This window comes from Sarcophilus harrisii, chromosome 2 (genome assembly GCF_902635505.1).
Source record: "Sarcophilus harrisii chromosome 2, mSarHar1.11, whole genome shotgun sequence".
In the NCBI taxonomy this organism is placed as follows: domain Eukaryota; kingdom Metazoa; phylum Chordata; class Mammalia; order Dasyuromorphia; family Dasyuridae; genus Sarcophilus; species Sarcophilus harrisii.
In genome coordinates this window covers 188,091,889-188,119,134 of record NC_045427.1, presented here as the reverse complement: position 1 = coordinate 188,119,134, position 27,246 = coordinate 188,091,889, and positions in this window count along the sequence as shown.

Sequence of the window (27,246 nt, the reverse complement as noted above, 5' to 3'; positions counted from 1 at the left end):
AAGGGGGTGTGGAGAAGGGTGGACAATTGAAATGTAAAGTTTTGTAAGGGTCAATGTTGAAAAATTATCGGTTGAAAAAATAGACAAAAAAGAAGGAAAGGTCTTATGTATGAAAAAAAACATATGTAGCAGCTCCTTTCTTAGAATCAATGAATCAGAAATTGAAGGGGACACCCTTCAGATGAGGAATGGCTGAATAAATTGTGTTATATCATTATGATGGAATACAAATGCTATTGATTTGTAAGAAATGATGAGCAAGATTTTCTCAGAAAACCTTCAATAATTTCTATGAGCTTTTGTAAAGTAAAATTTATTTTGTGCAAAGTAACAACAATATTATAAGATGTCCACCTGGAAATGACATAACTATTCTCACCAATGCAATGATCCATGCAACTCTGAATGACTTATATGAAAAAATGATGTCCATATGAAGATGAAGAATTAAGGGATTCTAAATGCAGATCAAAGTATCTTTTTTCACTTATTTCATTCTTTCTTGTGTTTTTTTTCTTCTTTTAATCTGTCCTTTCACAACTGTGACTATTATGGAAATATGTTTTACACAGTAGCCTTGTATAAATTAAATGAAACTACCTACCATCTTTAGAAAAGAAGATTAAAGGCAGGGAGAAAAATTTGAAATTCAAAATATTATAAAACTTAATGTAAAAAGTTTTCTTTTGTCTGAGTGAAAATAAAATACTATTATAATGTGAAAAAAAAAGGTGAGCAGGAAATAATAAACAAGATGCCCTCACAGAAACCTGGAAAGACGTCCATGTGCTGATATACAGTGAAAAAAAAAACTATGTACAGTATTTTAGAATGATCAAGTGTGAACGATTTGGCTATTCTAAGTGGTGCAATGATTCAAGAAGACTCTGAAGGACCTGTGTTGAAGAGTGCTATCTATATCCAAAGGGGAAACTTATGTTGTCTGAATACAAATTGAAGTATACTCTTTCATTTTCCTTCAGGCTGATTTTTTTTCTCTTTTTAATTATTTATTTTTTGGTTTATGTTTTCTTTTACAACATGGCTATTATGGAAAAGTTTTGCATGACTACCCGTCTGTGACCAGTCTCAAATTGCTTGCCTTTCTTGATGTTGGTAATGGGTTAGCAGGAAGAGAGAAAGGAAAAAAAATTGCAGCCCAGAGTTTTAAAAATGAATGCTGAAAAATTATTTTTACATATTTGTGAATGGGGAATAAAATGATAAATAAATTAAAAATAAGGGGAAAAACAAATACATAGAGTAAGGAGATAAAGTCTCTTTTCTTAGGGACAGCAACAAACACCAGATTCACTGACTTGCAGAATGTGTGGTAGAATAAAAAGATTGGAAAAATGTGAGAGTAGGAAATTATGAAAATCTTTAAATGCTACACAGAGGATTTTTGTTTAAGTGGGAAAAAAACTATGTATTTTTTGATTGATAGTGAGAGATTTGCGATATCAGCTTTGGGGTTGTATTGAAGAATAATATAAGGGAAACTTAGGTGTAAATTAATATTCAAAATTCCCAGGTGAAACCTAATTTGTTTTGGATGTCAGAGGGAGAAGATGATATACGCGTGTTAACCAAGTAAACTGCCTTAAAAGAATTTGAAAAAAGGAAAAATCAAAAATTTATTTGATTATTTTTATATGGAAAGATAGGGATTAAAGGGAAACAAATTTTTAAGAAGTAAAAGTCTTTTGGGAAGCAAACAAAGTCATTAATTGAAATAAAAAAAAATGGTGTTTTGGAAAAATAAAATTTTAAACTAAAAGGTTTTATTTAATGGGAGGTTTTAGTCTTTTTTTAAAAAAACAACCATAATTTTTTTTTTTAATTTAATGCCTTTATTTAAGGTTTAGTAGGGTAATTACGCATTAAATAATTCCAAACCTCTTGTTAAAACCTTATCCCCACCCCTTCCCAGATGGTGGGATGACCAGAGATGTTAAAAATTAAAATTAAAAGATCAAAAAAGTAAGAAAACTGTTTTTTACAAAAAAAGAACGATTGAAATATTGTACAATTAGCTTAAGGAAATAAAAAATGGGGGGAAAAATAAGGGATTAAATTAATTTTTGTAATGGGGTTTTAGTCTTTTCCCAAAAAAAATTTTTTTTTTTTTGGGAATAAACTTTTTTTAATTTCATTATTATGTATTTGGGAAAAAAAAAATTTTTTTTAAATCTTGTTCAAAATTTCCCCTTTTTCCCCCATTCCCAGAAATGGGTATAATGTATTTTTTAAAAATATAAATTTTGATTTCCTTTTTTTGTTTTAATACCATTTTTGTAAAAGTCAGGTTTTCTTTGAAATTTGTTTTCTTGCTCAAAAATAAAACCCAACATTTTAAATTTAATTCAAAAATTTTTTTTATCATTCCCATTTTTTTGGGGCATCTAGTTCCAGTTTTGCTACTTTAAAAGAGGGTTTTGGGCCCAAAAAACTTTCGTGGTACAATATATTTAGTTTTTTCCCTTTTTTTTTAAAATTTTTTTTTAAAAAGTTTAGTAACTCCCAGGTTTTCAAATATCCGTTGGTTTTTTTAAAACTTTTCCAATTTTCTTTAAAAATTTATTCTTTCCAATTACCAACAAATCCTGTCCCGGGTTTTCCACTCCCTCCAAACAAATTGTTTTTTTTTCTTTAATTTATTTAAAAAGGGGAAAATGCCTTGGGGTTGGGTTTTAATTTTTTTCGGGTTAAAACCTTAGGGCATTTTTTCTTTAAAATGTTTTCAATTTTCAAAATTTTTTTTTTTGGCCCAAATTTTTCAAGGGTGGTTTATTTTTTTTAAATTTGCATTTTTTTGGAAATTATTTTGGGCCTTTTTTCCCTTTATAATTTCTTTTTTAAATTGTTTTGTTTGTAAAATTTTTATTTTTGGGAGTGGGATTTTTTTTTTTGTTTTTTTTTTGGTATTTTTTCTTCCCTTTTCGTTAATTTTTGGGTTTTAAAAAAAAAAAAAAAAAAAAAAAAAAAAAAAATTTTTTTTTTTTTTTTTTTTTTTTTTTTTTTTTTTTTTTTTTTTAAATTTTTTTGTTTTTCCCCTTTTGGCTTGTTATTTAAATTATTTGGGGTTTAATTTTATAAATAAATTTTTGGGCCTTTTTTTAAATTTTTGCTGTTTTGGGGGAAAGTTTTTTTTGCTTTTTTTGGGATAACTTTCTTTTTCCCTCTGTTAGGGATGGCTAAATTTTGGGCTTATTTCTTGGTTTATAAATTTTTGGTGTTTTTATTTCCATTTTTTATTGGTGGGTTTCCCTTTTTTTTAGCCTTTTCTTTTTCCCTTGTTTTCAATAGTTTTGGTTTTTTTTATTGGTTTTTTTTTTAGTTTTTTTTGTTTGTTTTTTTTTTAAATTTTTAATTTTTTTTTTTTGTTTTTTGTTTTGGGGGTTTTAATTTTTTTTTGGTTTTGGAAGCCCCAAATTTTTTTTGTTTTATTTTGGCCTTTTTGGTTTTTTGTTCCCTTTTATTTTTGGAAAGGGAATTGCATTTTTGGTTTATTAATTTTTTAAGGGCCCCAATTTTTTAAGTTTTTGGTTTCAATTTTTTTTCCCTTTTGGAATGTTTTATTTGCCTGTTGAAAGGCTTTCTTTTCTGTTTCGCTTTAATTTTAAGCTTTGCAATAATTTTTTGTAATTTTAGAATGTTGAGAAAGTATATTTTTTTTTCCTTTTCAATTTTTGATTTTTAATTTTTCTTTTTTTTTTCTTTATTTTTTCTTTTTTTTGTGGGTTTGTTTGTTAATTCTAGAGTGGGTTGGAATTTTTCTATTGTTTTTTGTTGTTCTTTTCTTTGCAACTTTTAATTTCTTTGGGAAGTTGGGGCTACCCTTGGCAATTTTGGATTTATGTTGTTTTTATTTTTTTTAGAGGATAGTTTTTTTTTTTTTTAAAGCCGATTGGAAAGGAACATCATCACCTGAAGCTAATGTTTTTTTTCTTTACTTTGATTTGTTTGGCTTGGGAAAAATTTGAGGGGATTTGTGTTGTTTGCCTTTTTTGGGGAGTTTCTTTTTTAAGGGTTAGGTACTTTTGTATTTTGCCCCTAAAGATTATTTTTTTTTTTTTCCCAATTTTTTTTGAATTTATTCTTGTATAAAAATTTTTTAGAATTCTTGTTTGAAATTTTTTTTTTTCCCTTTTTTATTTTTTTTTTTTTTTTCTTTTTAAGGGGGGAGAGAATTTTTAAAAAAATTTTAATTTTTTTTTGTAAATCGAGAGAGGATTCCAAATATTTCCCCTTCTAAATTTAGAAGAAAGTTTTTGCCCTTTTCGTGGGATGTGGTTTTTCCCTCCCTTCCCACTTTTTCTGTATTTTTTTCCAATTTCTTTTTAATACGTAAATAAATTTATATTATTATTTTTTGTATATCCAATAGAAATACAATTTCCAGAGGGTTTACCTTTTCTGCATTTCTTGAGTCCGGGTTGGAGATCAATTTTTTGTTTGTTTGGTTTTTTTTAGAAAAAATGGAATTATTTGTTTATTAAATGTCCATCTTCTTCTGGAAGAAAATGTGTTAGGGGGTTTATTCTTGGCTGATCCCAAGTTCTTTTGCCTTTCAAATATCAGATTCCAGGCCCTGATCCTTTAAGGTGGAGGCAGATCTTGGGGATCCTTATTGTGGACCTCAGTATTTCAATTGTTTTTTTTTTTTGCTCTTGTAAAATTTTTCCTTAATCTGATGTTCTGGAAATTTTGCCAAATATTCGGGGTTTTATTTTAGGTTCTATTTCGAAGGTGTTGAGAATTCTTTCAATGTTATTTTTCCGATTCAACATCGGGTTCTTCTTTGGTTTTTATAAAAATAGTATCTATTTTTTTCATCCTAAATTTTTAAAAGTCCAATAATCCTCAGTTATCTCTTCTGATCTATTTCCCGTTGTCATTTTTACAAATAGATAATTCTTTTTTTAGTTTGCCTTTTTTTTTTTTGTTGACTGATTCTGCTGTCTGATGAATTTAGTTTGTATTTTCAGTTCTAATTTTTTAAAGGATTATTTTTCATTGCTTATTTTACTTTTTCTGTATATGTCCAATTAGTTTTTAAATGTATTGTTTTCTCTGTGGGAATTTTTTCCATTTACTAATTTTTCTTTTAGGAATTATTTTCTTTTTTTCAATTCACAGATCCTAGTTCTTATGGGGTTCTTTTCTTTTCCAATTCAAAATCCTACTTTCTAGTGAATTCTTTATTTTTTCCAATTCACAATTTTATTTCCTGTGATTTTTTTTTTTCCCCTTTTTAGGAAGTTGTTCACCTTGAAGGCTTCTTTCCTTTCCCCATTTTTCTAACTCTTTTTGGACTTTTTAAGGTCTTCTTCTATGAGATCGGGAAAGGAAGGTGACCCTTTGGTGTTTGTCTGTGGTGTTTTTATTTCCTTCAGGTTTGTTTACCTTTTTTTTTCTGAAAAGCTGTCAATCATTCTTTTCATCTTTTTATTCATGTTTTAAAGCCTTTAGATTATGCTTCCTAGGCAAGGGCATTACCAGCTTCCTCTGCAGAACGGGAGAGATGTAAACCAGTTTCAGGCTTGGAGGTATGGGAGTGCTCTGAGTGAGAGTTTTCCCTTGCCCCAACAGGAGGTGGATTTAGCACTGGCTTAGCTATCAAAGTGCCCAGTTGGGCTGTGTGGGTTAGCGATTGCCCTAGGCTAAAGACTAAGGGGTGGAAGTGTCACTGCCCCAGGCCACAGCCTCTTGTGGGGCTGTGGGTATTAGCAGCTGACCACAGATCCAATTCTACCTGAAGTCTGTCCGGAATTCTTTGCCCCAGTGTATCTGCCCAATGCAAATTGTCCCTGGGAAAGCTCTATGGCCCCAAGCTGAGCCCCCCACTGTGCAGATTAGAGGCTAACCTGGGCTGTGCCCTCCTGCCGTGCAGGTTCACAACTGCCCCGAGGAAAAGCCCCATCCTGCGGGTTGGGGCTGCAAGCTTGTGTTGAAATCTGTGCTTTCACTATCGGTTTGAGGCTCTCCTCGGAACCTAATTTCTCTCCCAGTCTATGCTGATCTCCCCCTTGCCCCTGAACAAACCTTTTTTTGGTGAGACTGCAGATTTTCTTCTGCTGGTGAGTTGTTATACTTTTTATCTTTATGAATTGTAGCAGTAAAGACTATTTTTGAGTCTCGATATAATATTGATAAAGAGGGTAAGAGAAGAGCTTAAAAAGTCGTGTGTGCCTTCTCCGCCATCTTGGCTCTGCCCCCCACCATACTCTTTTTAAATGATGATACCAAGCCTTAAACAAACAAACAAACAAACAAATGTAACTGCTTTAGATGAGAAGAACAATGATTTCCTCTACCACATAATTAAAATGGCTCAATTGTAAGATTTTTTTGGAGTCTGAAACAATGATAAAGGCTAAACTGAAATGTGACTTGTAGAATCCTTGTAGAATATGTGACCCTCGGAGCAATGGAATTATCTATTTAATTAAAAGATTAAAAGCCTGTTAGTAACTGATTAACATATTATTGTATTTTATATATGTATGTATATTTATTTATTTATTTTTATTTATTATAATAACTTTTTATTGACAGGGCCCATGCCAGGGTAATTTTTACAACATCATCCCTTGCACTCACTTCTGTTCCAATTTTTCCCCTCTCTCCCTCTATCCTCTCCCCAAGATGGCAAGCAGTCGTATATATGTTGAATAGGTTACAGTATATCCTAGATACAATATATGTGTGTAGAAGCAAAGTTTTCTTGTTGAACAAGGAGAATTGGATTCAGAAGGTAAAAATAACCTGGGAAGAAAAACAAAAATGCAAACAGTTTACATTCATTTCCCAGTGTTCTTTCTATGGGTGTAGCTGCTTCTGTCCATCATTGAGCAGTTGAAACTGAGTTAGGTCTCTTTGTCAAAGAAATCCACTTCCATCAGAATACATTTTCATACAGTATCGATGTTGATGTATATAATGATCTGATTCTGCTCATTTCACTTAGCATCAGTTCATGTAAGTCTCTCCAAGCTTCTCTGTATTCATCCTGCTGGTCATTTCTTTTTTTTTTTTTTTTTTAATTTTTTTTTTTTTTTAATAGCCTTTTATTTATAGGATATATACATGGGTAACTTTATAGCATTAACAATTGCAAACCTCTTGTTCCAATTTTTCACCTCACTCTACCCTCCCTAGATGGCAGGATGACCAGTAGAAGTTAAATATATTAAAATAAATTAGATACACAATAAGTATACATGACCAAAACGTTATTTTGCTGTACAAAAAGAATCAGACTCTGAAATATTGTACAATTAGCTTGTAAGAAATCAAAATGCAGGTGTGCATAAATATAGGGATTGGGAATTCAATGTAATGGTTTTTAGTCATCTCCCAGAGTTCTTTTTCTGGGCATAGCTAGTTCAGTTCATTACTGTCCCATTAGAAATGATTTGGTTGATCTCATTGCTGAGGATGGCCTGGTCCATCAGAACTGGTCATCATATAGTATTGTTGTTGAAGTATATAATGATCTCCTGGTCCTGCTCATTTCACTCAGCATCAGTTCGTGTAAGTCTCTCCAGGCCTTTCTGAAATCATCCTGTTGGTCATTTCTTACAGAACAGTAATATTCCATAATATTCATATACCACAATTTACCCAACCATTCTCCAATTGATGGGCATCCATTCATTTTCCAGTTTCTAGCCACTACCAACAGGGCTGCCACAAATATTTTGGCACACACAGGTCCCTTTCCCTTCTTTAGTATCTCCTTGGAGTATAAGCCCAGCAGTAGCACTGCTGGATCAAAGGGTATACACAGTTTGATAACTTTTTGGGCATAATTCCAGATTGCTCTTCAGAATGGTTGGATTCGTTCACAACTCCACCAACAATGCATCAGTGTCCCAGTTTTCCCGCATCCCCTCCAACAATCATCATTATTTTTTCGTGTCATCTTAGCCAATTTGACAGGTGTGTAGTGGTATCTCAGAGTTGTCTTAATTTGCATTTCTCTGATTAATAATGATTTGGAACACTCTTTCATATGAGTGGTAATAGTTTCAATTTCATCATCTGAAAATTGTCTATTCATATCCTTTGACCATTTATCAATTAGAGAATCGCTTGGTTTCTCATAAATTAGAGTTACTTATCTATATATTTTGGAAATGAGGTCTTTATCAGAACGTTTAACTGTGAAGATGTTTTCCCAGTTTTTTTGCTTCCCTTCTAATCTTGTTTGCATTAGTTTTTTTTGTACAAAAGGTTTTTAATTTGATGTAATCAAAATTTTCTATGTTGTGTTCAATAATGGTCTCTAGTTCATCTTTGGTCGCAAATTTCTTCCTCCTCCACAAGTCTGAGAAGTAAACTGTCCTATGTTTTTTCAAATTTATTTATTTTATATAATTATTATAAATATTCTAATTATTATTAAGATCCAAACTCTTTGGGTTTGTCAAATACTAGACTGCTATAGTTGACTATTATGTCTTGTGAACCTAACTTGTTCCACTGATCAACTAATCTATTTCTTAGCCAATACCAAAAGGTTTTGCTGACTGCTGTTTTATACTATAGTTTTAGATCAAGGACAGCTAGGACACCTTCATTTGATTTTCTTTTTTCATTAGTTCTTTTGAGATTCTCGACCTTTGCTTCTTCCATATGAATTTTGTTGTTATTTTTTCTAGATCATTAAAATATTTTCTTGGAAGTCTGATTGGTATAGCACTAAATAAATAGATTAGTTTAGGGAGTATTGTCATCTTTATTGTATTTGTTCGGTCTATCGAAAAGCATTTAATATTTTTCCAATTATTAAGTCTGACCTTATTTGTGTGGAAAGTTTTTTTGAATTTTGCTCATATAATTCCTGACTTTCCTTTGTAATATTTTATGCTGTCGACGAGGTATTTTGAATGGAATTTCTTTTCGTATGTCTTGCTATTGGATTTTGTTGGTGATGTACAAAAATGCTGAGGATTTATGGGGATTTATTTAGTAACCTGCAACTTTGCTAAAGTTATGAATTAGTTCTAATAGTTTTTTTAGTAATGACTCTGGGGTTCTCTAGGCATACCATCATATCATCTGCAAAGAGTGATAATTTGGTTTCCTCATTGCCTACTCTAATTCCTTTGATCTCTTTCTCAACTCTTATTGCCGAGGCTAGTATTTCTAATAAAATATTGAATAATAATGGTGATAGTGGGCAACCTTTTGTTACTCAAGATTTTATTGGGGGTTTGTTTTTCCCATTGCATATGATGCCATAGGTTTTAAATAGATGCTGCTGATTATATTAAGTAAAAGTTCATTTATTCATATACTCTCAAGTGTTTTTTTTTTTTTTTTAGGAATGGATGCTGGATTTTAACAAATGCTTTTTCTGCATCTATTGAGATGATCATATGGTTTTTGTTAGTGTGGTTATTGATTGGTTAATTTGCTAATGTTTTCCAATTTGAACCAGCCCTGCATTCCTGGTGTAAACCTATTGGTTGTAGGTATTATATGAGGATGATTTTGTGAACTTTGTTAATATTTTATTTAAGATTTTAGCATCAATATTCATTAGAGATTTCATAATTTTCTTCTGTTTTCAGCCTACCTGGCTTAGGTATCAGTACCATGTTGTGTCGTAAAAGGAGTTTGGTAGGACCTTCAATCCCTATTTTAAAATATTTTATAGATTGAATTAATTGTTCTTTAAATGTTTGGAGAATTACATGTGAATACTTCTGGTCCTTGGTTTTCCAAGCAAAATTTGTTCTATTTCTTTTCTAAGATGGGACTGTTTGATATTTTTTTTTCCTCTGTTAATCTAGACAAGTTTTATTTTTTTAAAGTATTCTTCCATTTTTTTGTTTCGAATTTATTGGCATAAAGGGGCAAAGTAACCCTAATTAGTGTTCTAATTTCCTTCATTAGTGGAAATTTTCCTTTTCATTTTTAAAAATAAAATTTGATTTTTTTCACTTTCCTTTTTTAATCAAATTTCTAAGGGTTTTCTATTTTGTTGGTTTTTTCAAGAACCAACTCTTTAGTTTTATTAATTAATTAAAGCTTTTTTTTTTTACTTTCAAATTTTATTGATCTTCCTTTGTTTTAGAATTTAAGTTTAGGGGGAGTTTAAGATGGTGGAGAAGCCAAAAAGACTTTTCTAAGCTCTTTCCTCCCTTTATCAATATTATATCCATCAAAATAGTCTTGACTACACAATTTGTAAAGAAAGAAGTATAACAACTCACCTTGAAGAAAATCTGCAGGCTCCCCAAAAAGGTTTGTTCTGGGGGGGGGATATCAGCTTAGACTGGGAGAGAAATTAGGTTCCAAGGAGAGCCTCAAACCGAAAGTGAAAGCACAGATCTCAGCACAAGCTTGCAGCCCCAATCCTCAGTGCTAGGCTTTTTCCTTTGGGGGTTGCAACCTGCAAGCAGGAGGGCACAGCCCGGTTCCTTTAATCTGTGCAGGGGGGGCCTGGCTTGGGTAGAGGTTTTGACTGATTTGTTGGGCAGAACGTTGGGGAGATCGAGCAGACTGTTGGGCGAACCTGTGGAATTGGTGGGATAGTCAATTTAATACCCACCCCCACAAGAGGTCTGGCCTGGGGCAGGACACTTTCACCCCTTTAGCTCTAGCCTAGGGGAATCGCAACCCACACAGCCCTACTGGGAAGTTCAAGCTCGGCCACGTGAATCCACCCTGTTGGGGAAGGAAACCCCACCAGAGACTTACCTGGAGCCAGAAACCCGACATCCTCCCCTGCCTGCAGAGGAAGCTGGTAAACCCTGCCTAGGGAGGATAAAAGGTTTAAAACATGAATAAAAAGATGAAAAGAACAATTGACAGCTTCTATTAAGAAAAAGAGCAGTTCAGCAAACCTGAAGAGACAGCAAATAGCAAAATGACAGCCGTCCTTTTTTACAAGATTTGAAGAGACCATTAAAAGCTAAAAGAAAGAAGATAAAAAAGGAAAGAGAAGCTTTAAAGAGAGCAACAACCCTTAAATGAATTGAAAAAGTAAAAAACCTCAGGAAAGTAAGAACTTGAATTGAAAATTTACTAGAAAGTAGGATTTGTGAATTGAAAAGACAAAGAACCCGAGTAGGATTTGAATTGAAAAGAAAATAATTCACTAAAAAAAATTAGTGAAATGGAAAAATTCCCACAGACCAAAACAATACATTTTAAAACCAGTTGGACATATACAAAAGAAGAAAAAGCTAAGAAGAAAATAATTTTTAAAATTAGAACTGAAGAAATAGAAAGAATGATTATTGAGACAGCAAGAATCAGTCACAAAACAAAAAAATGACAAACTGGAAAAAACCTGAATTATCATTGCAAAATGACAGACTTGAAAATAGATTAGGAGATAACTGAGGATGATTGAATTTCTGAAAACTATGATGAAAAAAAGAGCCTAGATACTATGTTACAAGAAATATTAAAGAGAAGCTAGATGTAATAGAATGAAGGTAAAATAGACATTGAAAGAAAAACACCTTCGAAAGAAACCCCAAATAAAACCCGGAATATTGGGCCAAATTTAAACATGATTAAGGAAAAAATTTTACAAGCAGCCAAAAAAAAAACAAAACAAAACAATTTAAATAGGAGGTGCCCAATAAGGACACAAAGACTGGCTGTACATTAAAGGACCAAGGGCCGAATCTGATATTCTGAAAGGCAAAAGAACTTGGGATGCAGCCAAGAATAAATCCCAAATAAGTGAGCATTTTCTTCCAAAGAAGATGGATATTTAATGAAAAAAGAACCCATTTGTTTCTAAGGAAAAGACCAGATCTAAACAAAAAATTTGATCTCCAACCAAGAACTCAAAGATGCAGAAAAGGAAAAATAACCTTGAGAATTGTATTTTTTGGATATACAAAAAAATGATAATTTGATTTTACTGATATAAAAAAAAGGGAAGTAGAATGGAAAAGGGATGATGGCAGAATAAGGTGGAAGGAGGGAAAAAGAGGGAAACCACATCCCACCAAGAGGCAAAGGAAACTATATCTGAGGGAATTTAGAGAGGGGGAGGAAATTGTAACTTATTCTCATCAGCGTTTTAAAGAAAATAATTGACATTTGTTTTAAGAAAATTTTCCCCCTCATTAAAAAGGGGAGAGGAAAAGGGAAAAGAAAAAAGAAAAAGAAAAAGGAAGGGAAATATTAAAGGGGGAGGGAGGGATTCAAAGAGGGTAACATCGGGAACAAGTTGGGCATAAGTTCAAAAGGAAAGAGGGTTGGGGAGGCAAGAAAAAGTAAAAATCTGGAGTTAAGGATGGCAGGAAGGAATTAGTATCAACTGTAAATTGAATGGGATGAACCCCCTAAAAGAGGAGGCAGATAAGGACTGGACGTGAACCTAAAATGTTGTTTCAAGAAACACATCTAAAGCAGGAGATACATAGAGAGTAACGTGGTGGAAAAATCTATTTTGTTCAGGTGAAGTCAAAAAGGTAGCCATCCTTCTGATCAAGCAAAAAGAAAAAATTGATCTAATTAAAAGAGATAGAAGGAAACCAATCCCTAAAAGGGTATAAAAGAAAAAGGATATTTATTAAAATTATGACCAAGTGGTATGGCATCCAAATTCTAAAGAGAAGTTAAGAGACAAGAAGAAATAGACAACAAAACTTTAAAGTGGGAGATCTTAACCTTTATTTCATAAAGAAACAAAACCCAAAACAAAAAGAAAGAAAAAAGAAGAAAAGAATATTAGAAAAAATTATGTTTTTAGATCTTTGAGAAAATTAATGGAGATAGAAAGGAATATACTTTTCTCAAGTTCATGGAACCATTCAAAAATTGACTAATATTAGGCCATAAAGACCTAAATTAAATGCAGAAAGCAAAAAGAAATGCTTTCTTTTTCAGATCATGATGCAATAAAAATAATTCCAGAAAGGGGTAAATAGACCAAAAAGTAATTGGAAAAATAAAAATCTAACTTAAAGAATGATTGGGAAACAGCAAATTGTAGATACAATTAATAATTTCACCAAGATAATGACAATGATGAGACGTCATGCCAAAATTTGTAGCAACCAAAGAGGTAAAAAGGGGAATTTTAATCCTAGAGGACTTGAATAAAACAGAGAAAGAAAAGATTAATGAATTGGCTTTAAACTAAAAAAAAAAAGACCAAATTAAAACTCCAATCAAAACTAAATTAAATTTAAAAATTAAAAGGAGAAATTAAAATATTTAAAGTAAAAAAAACTTTAAACAATTAAAAAACTAAGAGTTGGTTCCTATGAAAAAGCCAATAAAATAGATGTTTTTGGTAAATCTGATTAGAAAATGAAGGGAGGAAAATGAATTTAGTAGTCTTAAAAATGAAAAAGGAGAACTTTCCACCAATGAAGAGGAAATTAGAGAAATAATAAGGAGTTATTTTGCTCAACTTTATGCCAATAAATTTGATAACCAATGAAATGGATGACTACCCCAAAAATATAAACTAGATCAGAGGAGGGAATTGTTTGAATAGTCCAATTTCAGAAAAAGAAATGGAACAGAAAAAAACTCCCTAAGAAAAAATCCCCAGGACCAGATGGATTTACATGTGAATTCTACCAAACATTTAAAGAACAATTGGCCCCAATGCTATATAAATTATTTGATAAAATAGGGAATGAAGGAGTCCTACCAAATAAGTTCTATGACATAGACATGGTACTGATACCTAAACCAGTTAGGTTGAAAACAGAGAAAGGAAATTATAGACCAATCTCCCTAATGAATGTTGATGCTAAAATCTTAATATTAGCAAAAAGACTACAGAAAATCATCTCCAGGATAATATACTATGATCAATTAGGATTTATAAAATGAGGCTGGTTCAATATTAGAAAACTATCAATATAATTGGCCATGTTAATAACCAAATTAACAAAACCATATGATCATCCTAATAGATGCAGAAAAAGCATTTGACAAAATCCAACCCATTCCAAAAAACACTTGAGAGATAGGAATAAATGGACTTTTCCTTAAAAATAATCAGCAGCATCTATTTAAAACCATCAGTAAGCATCATATGAATGGAGACAAACAGCAACTATTCCTAATAAGATCTGGAGGAAACAAGGTTGCCCACATCACTGTTACTTTTAATATTGTATTAGAAACGCTAGCTTTGGCAAAAGATCTGAGAAAGAGATTAAAGGAAAAGAATAGGGCAATGAGGAAACAAATTATCACCTTTGCCGACGACAGATGGTATATTTGAAACCCCAAGACTACTTAAAAGTTATTAGAAATAACCACAACTTTAGCAAAGGTTTATAAATGAACCCCCACAAGTCATCAGATTTTATATATCACTAACAAAAATCCAACAGTCGAGTTAAAAGAGAAATTCCATTTAAAGAAAAATTATATAAAATTTTAGAATCATCTGCCAAGGGAAAATCAGAAACTTTATGAGCAAAATTACAGACCACTTTTCACACAAATTAAGTCTGATCTAACCAATGGGAAAAATATTAAATGCTCTTGGATAGGGCGAGCAAATATAATAAAGATGACAATATTGCCTTAACTAATCTATTTATTTAGCGATATAACAATCAGACTCCCAAAAAACTATTTTAATGACCTAGAAAAAATAACAACAAAATTCATATGGAAAAACAAAAGGTCAAGAATTTCAAGGGAATTAATGAAAAAAAAATCAAATGAAGGTAGCTTAGCTGTACCAGATATAAAACTATATTATATAGTAGCAGTTACCAAAACCATTTGGTATTGGCTAAGGAATAGATTAGTTGATAAATGGAATAGGTTAGGTTCAAGGGATAAAACAATAACTATAGCAACCTAGTCTTTGACAAACCCAAAGACCCCAGCTTTTGGGATAATAACTTACTGTTTGATAAAAATTGTTGGGAAAATTGGAAACTAATATGGCAGAAACTAGGCATTGATCCACACTTAACACTGTATACCAAGATAAGGTCAAAATGGGTTCATGACCTAGGCATAAAGATTGAAATTATTAATAAATTAGAGGAACACAGGATAGTTTACCTCTCAGACCTGTGGAAGGGGAAGGTCTTTATGACCAAAGCAGAACTAGAGAACATTACTGATCACAAAATAGAAAATTTCGATTATTCCAAACTGAAAAGTTTTTGTACAAACAAAACTAATGCAGACAAGATTGGAAGGGAAGCAATAAAGTGGGAAAATATTTTCACAGTCAAAGGTTCTGATAAAGGCTTCATTTCCAAAATATATAGAGAATTAACTCTAATTTATAAAAAATCAAGCCATTCTCCAATTGAAAAATGGTCAAAGGATATGAACAGACAATTCTCAGATGAAGAAATTGAAACTATTTCTAGCCATATGAAAAGATGCTCCAAGTCATTATTAATCAGAGAAATGCAAATTAAGACAACTCTAAGATACCACTACACACCTGTCACATTGGCTAAGATGACAGGAAAAAAATAATCATGATTGTTGTTGGGGATGTGGGAAAACTGGGACATTGATGCATTGTTGGTGGAGTTGTAAACGAATCCAACCATTCTGGAGAGCAATTTGGAAGTATGCTCAAAAAGTTATCAAACTTTTCATGCCCTTTGATCCAGCAGTTTTACTACTGGGCTTATATCCCAAATAGATCATAAAGAAGGGAAAGGGACCTGTATGTGCACGGATGTTTGTGAAGTCCTCTTTGTAGTGGCCAGAAACTGGAAACTGAGTGGATGCCCATCTATTGGAGAATGGATGAATAAATTGTGGTATATGAATATTATGAAATATTATTGTTCAGTAAGAAATGACCCACAGGATGATTTCAAAAAGGCCTGGCGAGTCTTAGAGGAACTGATGCTGAGTGAAACGAGCAGGGCCAGGAGATCATTATATACTTCAACAACAATATTATGTGATGACCAATTCTATTGGACCTGGCCATCCTCATCAATGAGATGAACCAAATTAGTTCCAATGGATCAGTAATGAACTGAACAAGCTATGCCCAGCGAAAGAACTCTGGGAGATGACTAAGAACCATAACATTGAATTCCCAATCCCTATATTTTTGCCTGCCTGCATTTTGGATTTCCTTCATAGGCTAATTGTACAATATTTAAGAGTCCGATTCTTTTTGTACTGCAAAATAACAGTTTGTCATAGATACTTATTGTATATCTAATTTTTATTTTGATATATTTCACATCTATTTGTCATCCTGTCATCTAGGGGAGAGGGTGGGCGGAAGGAGGGGAAAAATCAGAACTACAAAGGTTTGACAATTGTCAATGCTGTAAAATTACCCATACATATAACTTGTAAATAAAAGGCTATTAAAAAATAAATTAAAAAAATCTAAAAAAGTAAAATAAAAATAATTATAATGGTCACCAATGTTAATGACTATATAGGAAAATATCATGGAGAAGAACAGTTAACTATATTCTTCCCCCCAAATCCCAGTCCTCCTAATCATGAAATCCAGACAATATAGGATATAAATTTACTATTGTGGGGATGAGAGATTTTTTTGTTTTGGTCTTAAGGTAAGTATGAGACTGAACAATAATCTAGAAAAGGAAGGATACTGTTAAAACTGACACTCTGTCCATAAGTGTAAAAGTTCTGGAGAGGGGACACTTTATTATCCAGAGGATGCAGCCCTCAGCCAGTCAGGACTATGGCCTAAGTAATGTGTGCTACATGATGATATGCTTGGAATTTTGCTTATGAATATCCCTCCACAAGACTGCCAAATAAAGTAAAAGGCAAGTCTATAATCACTTAATTGTTCCAGGAATTCTGGAGAGTACTTATGATATCAAAATATTTTTTTTAAGTTTCTTCCTGGGTGGGGGTGGGGGGGGGCGGGGGGAGGAAGGGGAATCCAAGATGACAGAGAAGACATATACAACATTCTAAGGTGTTCTCATATCCTTACTACTAATTACCAAATTCAGCCTATATAAAGTAGTATATATATAAAGTATAAAGTATTAGTATAAAGTAAAAAAGAACTACTGAATTAATAAATAAAAATAAGAGTTGGTTATATGAAAATAAAACAATAAAACAGATAAACCTTCATTAAATATGATTAAAAAAAGGAAAGAGGAAAATCAAATTGTTAGTCTTAAAAATGAATAGGGAGAAATTGTCACCAATGAAGAGGAAATTAGAGCAATAATTAGAAGTTACTTGCTCAAATTTATGCTAATAAATTTGACAAACTATGTGAAATGGATGACTATATTCAAAAATAGAAGTTTCCCAGATTAACAGAGGAGGGAGTAAATTGCTTAAATATTCCCATTTTAGAAAAAGAAATAGAACTAGCTATTAATCAACTTCCTAAGAAAAAATCCCTAGTCCCAGATGGTTTTAATGTGAATTCTACCAAACATTTAAAGAAAAATTAACTCCAATGTTATATAAACTATTTGAAAAAATAAGGAATGAAGGACTCCTACCAAATTCCTTTATGACACAGATATGGTATTGATACCTAAGCCAGGTAGGTTGAAAAGAGAGAAAAAAAATTATAGACCAATCTTAAATAAGATATTGGTAAAAAGACTACAGAAAATCATCCCCAGGATAATACACTATGATCAAGTAGGATTTATACCAGGAATGCAGGGCTGGCTAAATATTAGGAAAACTATCAATATAATTGGCCATATTAATAGCCAAATTAACAAAAAAACATATGATCATCTCAATAGATGCAGAGAAAGCATTTGATAAAATCCAACATCCATTCCTATTAAAAACACTTGAAAATATAGGAATAAATGAACTTTTCCTTAAAATAAACAGTAGCATCTATTTAAAACCATCAGGAAGCAAAATATGTAATGGGGAAAAACTGCAACCATTCTCAATAAGATCAGGAGTGAAACAAGTTTGCCCACTATCACTGTTACTATTCAATATTGTATTAGAAATGCTAGCTTTGGCAATAAGAGTTGAGAAAGATATTAAAGGAATTAGAGTGGGCCATGAGGAAACCAAATTATCACTCTTTGCTGATGATATGATGGTATATTTAGAGAACCCCAGAGATTCTCCTAAAAATTTATTAGAAATAATCCACACTTTTAGCAAAGTTGCAGGATACAAAATAAACCCACATAAGTTATCAGCATTCTTATATATTACTAACAAAATCCAACAGTTAGAGTTAAAAAGAGAAATTCCACTTAAAGTAACAACTGATAGTATAAAATATTTAAGAAAACTATTTGCCAAGGGAAAATCAGGAACTATATGAGTAAAACTACACAACACTTTTCACATAAATAAAGTCAGATCTAATCAATTTGAAAAATATTAAATTCTCTTGGATAGGGCGAGCAAATATAATAAAGATGACAATACTTCCTAAACCAATCTATTTATTTAGCTCTGTACCAGTCAGACTCCAAAAAAACTATTTTCATGGCCTAGAAAAAAAATAGCAGTAAACTTCATATGGAAAAACAAAAGGTCAAAAATTTCAGGGGAACAAATGAAAAAATAAATCAAATGAATGTGGCCTACCAGTACCAAATGTAAAGTTGTAATATAAAGCAGTGGTTACCAAAACCATTTGGTATTGGCTAAGAAATAGACTAATTGATCAGTGGAATATGTTAGATTCAAATGACAAAATAATAAGTTTAATAATCTAGTTTTTGACAAGCCCAAAGATCCCAGTTCTGGGAATAAGAACTCACTGTTTGACAAAAACTGCTGAGAAAATTGGAAATTAATGTGTCAGAAATTGGGCATTGACCCACACTTAACACCATTCACCAAGAAAAGGTCAAAATGGGTTCATGACCTAGGCATAAAGAATGACATTATAAATGAATTAGAACAACATAGGATAGTTACCTCTCAAACCTATGGAAGAGGAAGGAATTTATGACCAAAGAAGAACTAGAGATAATTATTGATTACAAAATAGAAAATTTTAACTATATCAAATTGAAAACTTTTTGCACAAACAAAACTAATGCAGATAAGATTAGAAGGGAAGCAATAAACTGGGAAAACATTTTTACAGTCAAAGGTTCTGATAAAGGCCTCATTTCCAAAATATATAGAGAATTGATTCTAATTTATAAGAAATCAAGCCATTCTCCAATTGATAAATGGTCAAAGGATATGAACAGACAATTTTCAGATGAAGAAAAGGGATCTTTTTCTAGCCATATGAAAAGATGCTCCAAGTCATTGTTAATCAGAGAAATGTAAATTAAGACAACTCTGAGATACCACTAGACAGCTGTCAGATTGGCTAGAATGACAAGGAAAGATAATGAGAAATGTTGGAGGGGATGCGGGAAAACTGGGACACTAATACATTGTTGGCGGATTTGTGAATACATCCAGACATTCTGGAGAGCGATTTGGAACTATGCTCAAAAAGTTATCAAACTGTGCATATCCTTTGATTCAGCAGTTTTACTACTGAATTTATATCCCAGAGATCTTAAAGAAGGGAAAGGGACCTGTATGTGCAAAAATGTTTGTTACAGCACTCTTTGTAGTGGCCCAAAACTGGAAGCTGAGTGGAAGCCCATTAATTGGAGAATGGCTGAATAAATTGTGGTATATGAATTTTATGGACTATTATTGTTCTGTAAGAACTGACCAGCAGGAGGATTTCAGAAAGTTTTGGAGAAACTTACATGAACTGATGATGAGTGAAATGAGCAGGACTAGGAGATCATTATATTATTCAACAACAATACTATATGATGATCAATTTTGATGGACGTGGCTCTCTTCAACAATGAGATGTACCAAATCAATTCCATTTGTTCAATAATGAATAGAACTGGCTATAGCCAGTGAAAAAATTCTGGAAAATGAGTGTAAACCCACTACATGGCATTTCCAATCCTTCTGTTTTTGTCTGCTTTCATTTTTTATTTCCTTCATAGGTTAATTGCACATTATTTCAAAGTCTGATTCTTCTTGGGAAGCAAAATATTTGCATGGACATGTGTGTGTGTGTGTGTGTGTGTGTGTGTTTGTGTGCGTGTATATATATATATATATATATATATATATATAGAGAGAGAGAGAGAGAGAGAGAGTTTGACATATACTTTAACGTATTTAACAGGCATTGTTCTACCTGCCATCATTTGGTGGAGGGGATGGGGAGAAGGAGGGGATAAATTGGAACAAAAGTTTTGGCAATTGTCAATGCTGAAAAAAATTACCCATGCATATATCTTGTAAATAAAAAGCAATATAAATAAAAAATATAAAAGTTTCTTCCCTCAGAAAACCTATATTCTGTTAGAGATTAGCAGTTGCTTTTGGGGAACAAGCACACAACTATACTAGATATCAACAACCTAGGATAAAATCTGATATGTCCCAGTCTCATTTAGTATTTACTTTTCTAAGATCAGCTTAGCAAAGATTGAAGAGGCTTATAATCAGATGTTTGGACACCTGATGATAAGAGTTTTTGTTTGTTTGTTTTCTTTTGTTTTATTTTGATTTTCCTTTTTGGATTGAGAATAACAATAATAGTTAACGAAATTCCCTACTACAATACAGAAAAGATTTGTAAAGCACTAGTAGAGTGAATGACCAAAATACTAAAATCATAATGAGACAAGCTACCCAGAGGGGAAAAAAGGAAGAAAAGGATATTCAAGGAAACATCACTTTTTACTTTTTAAAATAATGATAAAATATTCGGTTTAATTGAATGATCCTTGTCATGGCAGATTTATAGAGTAAGCAAAGGAGAAGATACTAAAAACAAAGTAAATGGTTATGATACATACATATGTATATACAGACATTCTGTTGTGGATTCTTAGACTTTTAGAGCAGTTTTAAATCTATTTTTATAAATCTTTTAAAAATTAAATCAATCTATCTGAATCACTTGATAAGTGAATATGGTCTAAATTAAGAACTCTGTGATATCTGATGGGAAATTCATTACCAATTACATTAGAAAGTTGGACAGAATAAACATCAGGGCAAGCTTCATGAGAAAATACTATTTGACTTGGAAATAGATGATGAATAAAAATTTAACTCATAGATTATATCATATATTAATTAAATAATTTTCTATTAATGCTACCTCTATGAGCTTTATTATGTAAGAAAACAAACAAAAAAAAAACAAATCCTTTGCTCTCTGTTCTTCATAATACTTAGCACATATTTTATTTTCAGTCTATTAAGTTATTTTTCACCATAAGTAAAGCTAATGAATCAGAAAAGCACCCATAAACTTGAATTATGACCCATGATGCATAAAATCAGAAAAGTTCTTCTTATCCTTTGATTAAAAGATAACAGCTCTCCCTTCCTTTCTGCTATTTTATAGGAGTTGCTCAAGTGATATCAACACTTCCAGGATTATTGTGATATACCTTCTGAGTTCTTTAAACTAAATCTTTCTCATTAAAACTTAAATAACAGCATTTTACAATTTTCTACTCTTTATTCTTAAGCAGCTCAGCCTTTTTTTGTTATGGTTTACAGGCTCCTAGAATTCTTCATCTACAAATAATCTCAGAATGATTTGAGCTACAAATGAGTTCATAAAATTGAGGAAGAATTAAAATTAATATGCATTTAGACATTTTGACATGGACAAAGATCTCAGAAGTCATTAAAGCTAAAGAGTATACATACATTTCTCAGCACCATGTTCACAAATGGTAATTCATATATTTTTTTTAAGATCACTAGTGGATCTGTACCCATTGACATAGTGAAATCTACTTTCAAATTTAGGAAAATTCCCCTATATAATCCTACATTTCACAAGTTGGGTACAGGTTTCCTGGGGTCAGTCTTGTGACATTTGATGCTTCCTATAGTTGGAGCAGATGTGACTTCTAAGTGAGAGACTTTAAAATATACCTATATAAGTGGTGAAGGGAATTGAATTTATATTTTGGTGGGTTAATATTTTGGAGACTATCAGGGGAGACAGACACACACGCAGAGAAAGACAGAGACAAAGAGAGACAGCAACAGAGAAACAGACAGTGACAGAGAGACAGACAGAGACAGACACAGAGAGAGAGAGAAGGAGAGAGAAAGAGGGAGAGGGATAGGGAGACAAAGAGAGAGAGGTAGAAGGAGGAGAAAAGGAGAGGAAGAGCAAGAGAGGAAGAGAGAGGAAGAATGCAAACTCCCCTAAGTCAAGTGAAATGTTAAGAGATATGTTTGTCTTTCAGTTTTACAAAATCAAGTCTCTCAATCAATAGGAAATCCCAACTCCTTTTACATAAACAATTTTAATTGTCACAAGGCTCTCTGCCAGTTTTCTGCAGAAGTAGAATTATACCTATATTGAACTTAAATCACATTTTATATAGCTTACAAATTTTGCTTTTTTTAGCTGCTTGAGATTAAGAAAATTATGTCTAAACATTCTTTTGCTTGACAGCCCTTCATTTATTTGAAGATAGTTATCTTGCCTTGTCCAGCAATTGCCTTTTTGGGGCTAAACATCCCCAGCTTATTAAATACATTCTTATAGATCATGATATGAAAAGAAGAGCTAAACATGATTCTCATTGTTGCTTTCATCCAGATACTCTCTAGGTAAAGAAATGCAGTGCCTCAAACTATGAAATACTCTCTGTGTTCTGATAAAAGTTGAATACAAAAGAGTTATCTCCTGTCTAGTGCTACATAGTGCAACTAAAAAAATAAATCCTAAGATTATATCAACCCATTTGACTGCTAGAATGAGCTACCTAAGAGCAGAGACTATTTTATGTTTTCTTTTTGTATACACTATACTTAGAACAGTGTTTGGATTTTTTTTTCATTCCTTCATTCATTCAATCATAGTTTTGATTCATATTTAGTTTTCAGATGACCAAAACACCCAGATTGTCTTCAAACTCCTATCTATCTATTGCCTCTCTTCTTACACTGAAAAATTTAATCCCTAAGTCCAAGTGTAAGAAATTAGCTCTATTCATATTATTCCTCATTTAAAAATATTTATCCAACACTCAATTATATTGAAATATGATTGAATGGGGGCAGCTAGATGGCACAGTGGATAGAGCACCAGCCTTGAAGTCAGGAGAACCTGAGTTCAAATGCAGTCTCACTTAACACTTCCTAGCTGTGTCATCCTGGGCAAGTCACCTAAATCCAAATGCCTCAGCCAAAAAAAATGTTATTTTTTTTTTCTGACCAACATAAAAATATTAAATAATTCTTCCATGTTGATGTTATCTACGAAATTGAGAAGCATGCTTTTTCACATTTATCCAAATCATTGGGGAGGAAATAGTTAAAAAGGACTACCCCTGGGATATGCCCCATCCTTTCAAGTTGAATTTGAAGCATAAATGACTCTGGAGCTGTGGACTTTCAGATTTGTATGAAGTAATTTATCTGCATTATTTTTAGTTCATATTTCTCCATATTGTAAATAATGACAGAATGAGGTCCAATGGTTTCTCGGTATTTAAGTGAATTACATACACAATCTTCTCCTAAACAGAAGGTCTGAAAAAGAGAAGGAAAATAAAAGAAGAAATAAGGAAATTAAGACAATCTAGAATGATCTTTCCTAATGGTAGCTATGCTGACTTTTTATGATCATCTTTCTTTTCTATGTTTGCTTTCTCTTTAATAGGATATAGCATTTGAATTAATAGACAAACTATTTTTATAATTACTATAGTTTCTAGTACAAAAGGTTATTATTTTTGCCTAGTGTCATTTTAAAAGTCCTTCTGTTTTTCAAATCCAGGCTGCCCTCAGGAGATTTAGGACCTCTAATCACCATAGTGATTATTCTGTGATTTGTTAATTTAATGTTTGTAAATTACAACCAATAGCCAATTGAAAATTTTACCATTTATTTTAATCCATTTTCTGGCTTGTATCTAGTTAACTTTTGCTAACAGGAGTATATGTTTGTAAATTGATTGAAATTCCAAGATGAATATGCTGAGATTAAGAATTTTCACATCCAGCTTCTACATTAAAAGAGTTGTTACTTTTTGGTTCAGTTTGATTTGTTATGTTTTAGTTTGTTTTGGTTTTCTGACTAGTGCTAAATCCTATCAGTCAAACCAGCTTTTTTCTTTATGTCAGAGAAGAGTACAAGTCAATTCTTGCATATTGAAATCTGACCTTTTCCTGGTAGTTCCCTCTCCTTATTTGAAGAATATAGAGGCTTTCTCTCTTTACATTTTTACGCAATTAGAACTTTAAATGTGGATGGCTTCATCCATAGTGAAAACTTAAACACGATCCAGTTTGTGTCACATAAATACTTACATCTAAACTGTATGAATCTTTCCAATGTATTCAGCTTAAATGAAAGCATGGCCTTATAATTGTTCAGGAAACCATCCTTTCCATTATTATTTCTTGCCTACATTTTCCTTAATACCTAACTGAAGCAGATGTTACTGTAATGATTATTTCTATTAATTATTTTAACAATGAAGGCCAGAAGATGTCAAGGAGATAATTTTACCTGTATGTATGTTTCTTAATATGTGATACATATTTATGCCAATTAAAATATCAGGGAATATTACAAATGTGCAACATTTTGGAGGAGGTAAAGGAAAAGTATGAATGAATTTCAGCCTTTTTTGTTTGCTGATTAGCACCTTTTTTTTTTTTTTTTTTTTTTGGTTTCCTATTTGTTTCCTCTTAGGATATTTTGACATGGCACAGATAATACTAGTATTGGTATCAGAAATTCTGAGATTCAAGTCTTCATGTATTAGTCATATGACTAATGACATAGATATTTAACTACTTGGTGTCCCCTTGGCAATTTATTAACACTATAAATGATAGACATTACTGGTCTGAATAAGGAGGAATTTCCAAATGAAGAACAACAGAAAGAATATTGTATTTGGAACCAGATAACATAAATCCTGCCTTTGACACTTACTACCCAAGTAATATTAGGCTTCATAAGCTACCTCCATCTCAATTTCTTCAATTGCCAACTAGCAGGTTTGGTCTAGGAGACCTCAAAGGTCCCTGTCATCATTCAATCGATAAGTAGGGGTTCACTGTGTTAATGAAATCATAGATCTACTAAGGGATATTGGGTGATAGAGGTGAAAAGGTCCAACATATATGCTTTAAAAACTAATATAGTATATACATTATTTTTATTTTTCTCCTGGATTTTGACATTTTCCTACAACATTTGCATTCTAGAAAGATAAACTAATTTTTATAAGGATGTATCTTTAAGCCTCCGTCTAACTGGCTTTGTGTGCTCTGGCATATAAAATGTCTAGAAGAGCAGGGAATGATGTTTAACTTACACCTGCTACGTGATAAGGATATAAAAAGATCTATCAAAGGTATTGCTATGCCAGTGTGACTGCCACATTTTTCCTGTGAAATGCTACTGATCAGACAGCCACTCATGTGTATTTACTTTTCTTCCTTCCTTCTTTCCTTCCTTCCTTCCTTCCTTCCTTCCTTCCTTCCTTCCTTCCTTCCTTCCTTCTTTCCTTCCTTCCTTCTTTCCTTCCTTCCTTCCTTCCTTCTTTCCTTTCTTCTTTCCTTCCTTTTTTCCTTCCTTCCTTCCTTCTTTCCTTCCTTCCTTCCTTCCTTCCTTCCTTTCTTCTTTTCTTTCTTTCTTTCTTTCTTTGTTTCTTTCTTAAATACAAAACATTATTTTATTATGCAGCCTTTACTAGCAATGTATTGAAGAAAACACCACAACTAGTTCTAGTTTGGATAGTTGCAAAAATATTTTTAATCTATTTTATGAGCATTTCTTTTCTTCTTCCCTTTCTTTTCAACTTCCATTCCCCTTTCCTTATGCTGAACCTTAGCACTGTGTTCCCAGAATGATAATAATCTATTTTTCTCCTCACACTACTGAGCCCAGAGTGACCCCATCTGACCCAATTGAAATTGATTTTGTTGTTGAACCCCTAGCTAGTGCAAATTAATCTTAGATCCATACAAGATCAGGGAAGCAAGACAGAGAGTACAAAGACCTCAAGTACTGAGGGGAAAAATTAGTTCTGGAGAAGGTATTTTAAGTTTGGCAAGATAAATGGTTACAATGACTTGCTTTGATAGAACATCTGTAGGAAAGGAGAGCAGAATGACAGGGGCTCTGAGAGAAAAGCTGTAATTTAATAGCCTAATTTCCTGCCTGGCCCTGCAAAAAAAAAATCTAGCTGCTTCTGACAACTGATGGAAATGCACCAGGGGTTGATTTGCTCCCCAGCATGGGACAAGTTGAGACGCATCTCTCTCTCAAACCTCTAGGCAATAGGCCACAGGAGGCAAGAGAGGTTTCCACCTCCTCATTATAAATTCAAAAGCTGATTCTTTGAGGGAAGTTCTACCAACTTAGTGTTATTAGCTATTTTTCTTGGCCTATGACACCAACATTGTACCCAGTTATCTAGTGCCAACAATTTATTTCTAAAAGCCCACTTGTAACTTGAAAAAAATCTGTTTAAATACATTAACATTTCCCCCCCAAAAAAGTTAATAATAAAACTGTCTTGGAGGGTGGAGCTCACTGAGTACTATTTTCAGATTTCTTTTATTTTTTTTCCTATAGTTTTTATAACCCTTCTTGAAACTTCCCTCAAATAGATTAGATTTCTATACAGAGATAACTAATTATTCCTCTAACACACTGACCTGATTTTTGTGGTTTTGTAAAGGGTTCTTATAAATCCTATGCTTATTGACAGGCCTTAAAGATATTAGAGACCCAGGGGTCCAGCAGTGTATATTGGATTATTTCCAGTTTCTGATTCCCAATTCACCATGCTAACTAAAAGAGTACATTTATGATATCTGTCTGGGTTTGTGTTACCCTTATAATGACTTCTAAAGCCACTATAATATAAAAAACACACACACACATACAGAAATAAAAATAAGTCTCCAAGCTATTTTATAATTCCACACTGAGGAGCCTTAAGAGGTTTACTTAGAATTTACTTCTCCTGATCTAATCCTATTTTTCAAAATTAATTAAAACTATAATCATTCAAAGAGTATTATTAAAATCATATAAATTAAAAATTTGTGATTTTAAAAGTATTTGAAGTTATGCATAATAATATTCAGCTGTATTTCCAAAAAGCTTGGACAATTAAAAAATTTAGAGCAATTTGCAACTCTTTCTACAGTATCATTTATCTAAAGATTTTTTGAGATCATGTATGGAAATATTGTTACACTCCACATGCAAAAAAAAAGATGGGCATAACATCAGTGTAATAGAGACAACTGGCCAAT